This window comes from Arachis stenosperma, chromosome 9 (genome assembly GCF_014773155.1).
Source record: "Arachis stenosperma cultivar V10309 chromosome 9, arast.V10309.gnm1.PFL2, whole genome shotgun sequence".
NCBI classification, from domain to species: Eukaryota; Viridiplantae; Streptophyta; class Magnoliopsida; order Fabales; family Fabaceae; genus Arachis; species Arachis stenosperma.
In genome coordinates, this window is record NC_080385.1 from 138291545 (window position 1) to 138298288 (window position 6744).

The 6744-nt window shown below is 37.4% G+C and overlaps 1 non-coding gene across 1 annotated transcript; it reads left to right on the forward strand.

Annotated features, from left to right (window-relative positions):
* The first annotated feature begins 303 nt into the window (after nucleotides 1-303).
* Nucleotides 304-411, forward strand: LOC130953505 (small nucleolar RNA R71). The gene has a single exon (XR_009075675.1). It is a non-coding gene; the product is annotated as a small nucleolar RNA R71 (small nucleolar RNA).
* Nucleotides 412-6744: the final 6333 nt, after the last annotated feature.

The window sequence follows — 6744 nt, forward strand, 5'->3', positions numbered from 1 at the left end:
ATTTTGCATTCCAGACAGACTTTAAGAAATCAAATTGACTTGTTGAGTCAATATCTTGTTCTGAGCCAGAATGGCATTCAGAGTATCAATCTCAAGAACTCCTTTCTTCTGATTTGTCCCATTGTTCACAGGTTTCCTTTCAGAAGTGTACATGAATTGGTTATTTGCAACCATTTCAATTAGTTCTTGCGCTTCTGTAGGCGTCTTCTTCAGATGAAGAGATCCTCCAGCAGAGCTATCCAAAGACATCTTGGATAGTTCAGAGAGACCATCATAGAAAATACCTATGATGCTCCATTCAGAAAGCATGTCTGAAGGACATTTTCTGATCAATTGTTTGTATCTTTCCCAAGCTTCATAGAGGGATTCTCCATCCTTATGTCTGAAGGTTTGGACTTCCACTCTAAGCTTACTCAATTTTTGAGGTGAAAAGAACTTTGCCAAGAAGGCATTGACTAGCTTTTCCCATGAGTCCAGACTTTCTTTAGGTTGTGAGTCCAACCATGTCCTAGCTCTGTCTCTTATAGCAAAAGGGAATAGCATAAGTCTGTAGACCTCAGGGTCAACCCCATTAGTCTTGACAGTGTCACAGATTTGCAAGAATTCAGCTAAGAACTGATGAGGATCTTCCAATGGAAGTCCATGGAACTTGCAATTCTGTTGCATTAGAAAAACTAATTGAGGCTTAAGCTCAAAGTTGTTTGCTCCAATGGCAGGGATAGAGATGCTTCTCCCATAGAAGTCGGGAGTAGGTGCAGTAAAGTCACCCAGCACCTTCCTTGCATTGTTTGCATTGTTGTTGTTTTCGGCTGCCATGTCTTCTTCTTTGAAGATTTCTGTTAGGTCCTCTACAGAGAGTTGTGCCTAAGCTTCTCTTAGCTTTCGCTTCAAGGTCCTTTCAGGTTCAGGGTCAGCTTCAACAAGAATGCTTTTGTCTTTGTTCCTGCTCATATGAAAGAGAAGAGAACAAGAAAATGTGGAATCCTCTATGTCACAGTATAGAGATTCCTTGAGGTGTCAGAGAAGAAGAAAATTAGAAGGAAGAGGTAGAAGAATTCGAACTTAATCAGATAGAGTTTGAATTGTGCATTGAGAAGGAGTGGTACTCCATAAATAGAAGGATGTGAGAAGAGAGGAAGAAATTTTCGAAAATTAAGTGAAAGATTTTGAAAACATTTTGAAAAACTTTAATTGATTTTCTAAAACCAGGAGTGGGAAAGAAATCAAGTAATTTTTGAAAAAGATTTTGAAATTAGAATTTAAAAAGATATGATTGAAAACTATTTTGAAAAAGATGTGATTAAAAAGATTTGATTGAAAAGTTATGGTTTTTTAAAAAGATATGATTGAAAATATATGATTTGAAAATGATTTTAAAAAGATTTGATTTTAAAAATTAATGACTTGCCTAACAAGAAAAGATATGATTCAAACATTAAACCTTTCTCAACAGAAGAGGCAACATACTTGAATTGTTCAATCAAATCATTAATTGTTAGCAAGTATCTTTGAAAAAGGAAAGAAATTGATTTTGAAAAAGATTTGATTGAAAAGATATGATTTGAAAAAGATTTGATTTTGAAAAACTTTGAAAACTTGAAAAAAAATCTGAATTAAAAACAGAATCTTCCCTCTTGTGCCATCCTGGCGTTAAACGCCCAGAATGGTGCACATTCTGGCGTTTAACGCCCAATGCACTACCTTTTTGGGCGTTAAACGCCCAACCAGGCACCCTGGCTGGCGTTTAAACGCCAGTCTGTCCTTCTTCACTGGGCGTTTTGAACGCCCAGCTTTTTCTGTGTAATTCCTCTGCTGCATGTTCTGAATCTTCAGTTCCCTGTACTATTGACTTGAAAATAGAACCAAGATCAAATAAACAATGCATGCAAGACACCAAACTTAAAATTAGACACTAGACTCAAACAAGAAACATAAAATATTTTTGGTTTTTATGATTTTGAAATTTTTTTGGATTTTTCGAAAATTATATGGAAATAGAAAATAAAGGTTTCAGAATTCTTAATTTGGATTCCAGGAATCATTGCAATGCTAGTCTAAGACTCCGGTCCAGGAATTAGACATGGCTTCACAGCCAGCCAAGCTTTCGAAGAAAGCTTCGGTCCAAAACACTAGACATGGCCAATGGCCAGCCAAGCCTTAGCAGATCATTGCTCCAATAGCAAGATTGATAGAAATCATCAAGCTCTTGTGATGATCAGTTGAAACCTCGGTCCAATAAGATTAGACATGGCTTCACAGCCAGCCAGACTTCAACAGATCATCATGAAACTCTAGAACTCATTCTTAAGAATTCTGAAAAACACCTAATCTAAGCAACAAAATGAACCGTCAGTTGTCTATACACAAAACAATCCCCGGCAACGGCGCCAAAAACTTGGTGCACGAAATTGTGATCATCAATGGCGCCATCAACATGGTACGCTCATTGCAATCTCAACTCTCTATCACAACTCCGCACAACTAACCAGCAAGTGCACTGGGTCGTTCAAGTAATAAACTTTACGCGGGTAAGGGTCGATCCCACGGAGATTGTTGGTATGAAGCAAGCTATGGTCACCTTGTAAATCTTAGTCAGGCAGACTCAAATGGGTATGGGTGATATATGAATAAAACATAAAGATAAAGATAGAGATACTTATGTATTCCATTGGTGAGAATTTCAGATAAGCGAAAGGAGATGCTTTGTCCCTTCCGTCTCTCTGCTTTCCTACTGTCTGCATCCAATCCTTCTTACTCATTTCCATGGCAAGCTTATGCAAGGGTTTCACCGTTATCAGTGGCTACCTCCCATCCTCTCAGTGGAAATGTTCAACGCACCCTGTCACGGCACGGCTATCCATCTGTCGGTTCTCAATCAGGCCGGAATAGAATCCAGTGATTCTTTTGCGTCTGTCACTAACGCCCCGCCCTCAGGAGTTTGAAGCACATCACAGTCATTCAATCATTGAATCCTACTCAGAATACCACAGACAAGGTTAGTCCTTCCGGATTCTCTTGAATGCCGCCATTAGTTCTTGCCTATACCACGAAGACTCTGATCTCACGGAATGGCTGGCTCGTTTGTCAGGCGAGCGCTCGGTTGTCCGGCGATCAACCATGCATCGTGTATCAGGAATCCAAGAGATATTCACCCAATCTAAGGTAGAACGGAGGTGGTTGTCAGTCACACGTTCATAGGTGAGAATGATGATGAGTGTCACGGATCATCACATTCATCAAGTTGAAGAACAAGTGATATCTTGGAACAAGAACAAGCTGAATTGAATAGAAGAACAATAGTAATTGCATTAATACTCGAGGTACAGCAGAGCTCCACACCTTAATCTATGGTGTGTAGAAACTCCACCGTTGAAAATACATAAGAACAAGGTCTAGACATGGCCGTGAGGCCAGCCTCCCAAAGAGGGTTCAATCATAAAAACATGATCAAAAGATGAAAATACAATAGTAAAAGGTCTTATTTATAGGGAACTAGTAGCTTAAGAATTACAAAGATGAGTAAATGACATAAAAATCCACTTCCGGGCCCACTTGGTGTGTGCTTGGGCTGAGCAATGAAGCATTTTTGTGTAGAGACTCTTCTTGGAGTTAAACGCCAGCTTTTGTGCCAGTTTGGGCGTTTAACTCCCACTTTGGTGCCAGTTCCGGCGTTTAACGCTGGGAAATCTGAAGGTGACTTTGAACGCCGGTTTGGGCCATCAAATCTTGGGCAAAGTATAGACTATCATATATTGCTGGAAAGCCCAGAATGTCGACTTTCCAACGCCGTTGAGAGCGCGCCAATTGGGATTCTGTAGCTCCAAAAAATCTACTTCGAGTGCAGGGAGGTCAGAATCCAACAGCATCTGCAGTCCTTTTCAGTCTCTGAATCAGATTTTTGCTCAGGTCCCTCAATTTCAGCCAGAAAATACCTGAAATCACAGAAAAATACACAAACTCATAGTAAAGTCCAGAAAAGTGAATTTTAACTAAAAACTAATAAAAATATACTAAAAACTAACTAGATCATACTAAAAACATACTAAAAACAATGCCAAAAAGCGTATAAATTATCCGCTCATCAGCAGCATGGAGATTTTACAAACCGAGGCAAAATTGCCGTCTCCCTTACAGGTGGCCCTTTTAACGTAATCGGTAGCTTGGTTAGGATGTGAAAAGCTCAATGGCATCGACGTTAGGCTCCATGAAAGCATCTACTAAGTAGGATGTACTGAGCGGCGAAACAGGGCATCACAAGGTGGGCTAAAATAAGTGGTTGGTAGTAAATGAAATAAGGTTCTGTAGGACTGTAACATGCCCTCTAGAGTCATTTAGTTTGTCGCTTATGATATTAGTCAGCGTATTTGGATGGGTTGCGTGATAATGAAACCGTATAATTAGTTTATTATAAGCTTGTTTAAGATATATTTAATTTAAAGTATAACGAATTGTGCCTTAATGCATTTAATGCTATGTTGTTGTGATAGTTGACTCTACCTTATTTGTCTTATGTTAAGATAGTCTTTTTCACAGTATGTGCAGTGATAACTAGAGAAAAATTAAGGATGAGACAAATTATAGTCTGCATCAAGTCTTCTTTCGTAGCTGACGAGGTTTCTAATGCAGCAGCATTAGTATATTTTTATTTTTGGGGTAATTGAAAGATAGGCATCTATCAATATGATAATTGAGCTAAGGAGAAAAGTTTTATTGCATAAAATACAGGGGCGGAGATCAGATGTAACAAATACAATACTAAGAAATTAATATATATATATATATATATATATATATATATATATATATATATGGTTTAATGCATATCGATATATTATTTTCTATGCAATGTCAAAATAATAAATATGAATTATATAATGCTATGTAGTCCACTATATAAATTAAATAACCCACCATGTTCCTATAGTTAAGAAAAGAATACCACTCGTGTATGTAATAGACACTATCGGTAGGCGTATATCATTGTTTTTTAAATGTGGACAAAAAGTAAAGGTTGTTAGAATATGCAGTTTACCATAGAATATATACAACAATATTTTCAAATCTAATAGCAGCATTATTCATACTAGTTTAATATGTTGTCAATGGTATAATTGTATATAACAATATATAATACCATGCTTACATATAGTTTAATATCACATTGATCATGTCTTTGGTGTCAACATGCATTAGATGCAATCCTTGCTTCAAAGCAAGGTCACCTTTGTCATGATATACATATGACAATTTGAATATTTAATAAAAGGTTGATTTATCTTGCCTGCTTTGAGTCCATCCATATCCATTGCATTGACAATGACCAGTAAGAAACTTAGGGAGTCTTTCATCTTAGTAGCAACTCTTTCATGAAAACTTAATTCGATACTGATACTAACTGTATACGGGAATAGAACTCAGTTGAAAAGACGAATGGCTCCGCACAATAAAATTTTGGTTTCATTTAGTTTAAAAGACTTATTGCACAACAAGAGGAGACCATTCATACTCCACACATTAACTGAGTGTATTGTTGAGAGGTAACGTTGCACACCATGCCCATTATCGAATCACCACCTGCCAATAACCACTTTGAGATGAACGACGAGTTGCTAGATATCCTAGGAGGCGAGACGTTGACTCAGCCACCACAAAGTGTAAGTACAATGGAACAGCACCACCTCCTCTTTCTCGTACTAAGCATGATTACATGTAGATTATGTATAAAGTGAAACAATTTATTTTTTTCAGGAACTTACCTACATTGGTGACATAGCGTCCACCCTAAAGGATCTTTCCTCTGGGATGCAAGGCATGTCCTCGTAGGTTGATGCATGCGAGGGTCGTCAGCAATAGCGCGACCAAGCCATTGGCCTACTATGTTCTGTTGTTGACATGATTCAACAAATCATGATAAAGTTGTCGTTTGAGAAGAACGGATCTGACTCCCTATTTTGTGCTATTTGCAAAAGGCAATGATCTGACAAGAAAGTTTCTGAGGGAACAGGTAACTTTGTCGAAACCACACTTCTGTTCATAAAAACGTTCACTTTCATCTACAGCAACCCTGATGACTTCGACACTATGATTCCCATTACCAATGTGGATGACCATGACACAACCATTCTCCATGCCAACATTCCCCCGACGGGTGCGACAAACTGGCAGATCTAGACAACCATTAGCGGAAATTGGGGTTTGAATGTATTCATCCATATTTATCTATTGTATTGCTGCCCTATATTTGTTATTTCGTTATATATTCTTTTTTCTTTAAGATGTTGGCCATCATTTGTCATATTTTATCCCGCAATAAAGTGCATAACTTCACCAAAATAATATTCATATTATCTAAATATGAGAAATATTTTGATTACTATATTTTTTATTTATAACCTATAAGTATCTATGTATGTTATTGTATATAGTGTTCCTCATATTAGGAATTAGTTGATGCCAAGGCATCTTAGGCTAGTTTCACTAGCATTTTTCTGTTAGTTTTAGTTGTTTTATGCATTTTCTTGAGCTTAAAGTAACCAAGAATGGTTAAATGAATAACAAAGCAATGAACCATCCAAACAGTATGATTTTGATGCAAATTCCATGAGTTTTTAGTTATATTACTTGAATGCTATGAATGGAAGATTTCTCATGAAATTTTGCAAGACTTTGATGCAGTTGTTTGGATGACTTCAGGGAAGAAGAGGCTAGGCAAGGAAGCAACAAAATCAATAAAGGAAGCTTGAA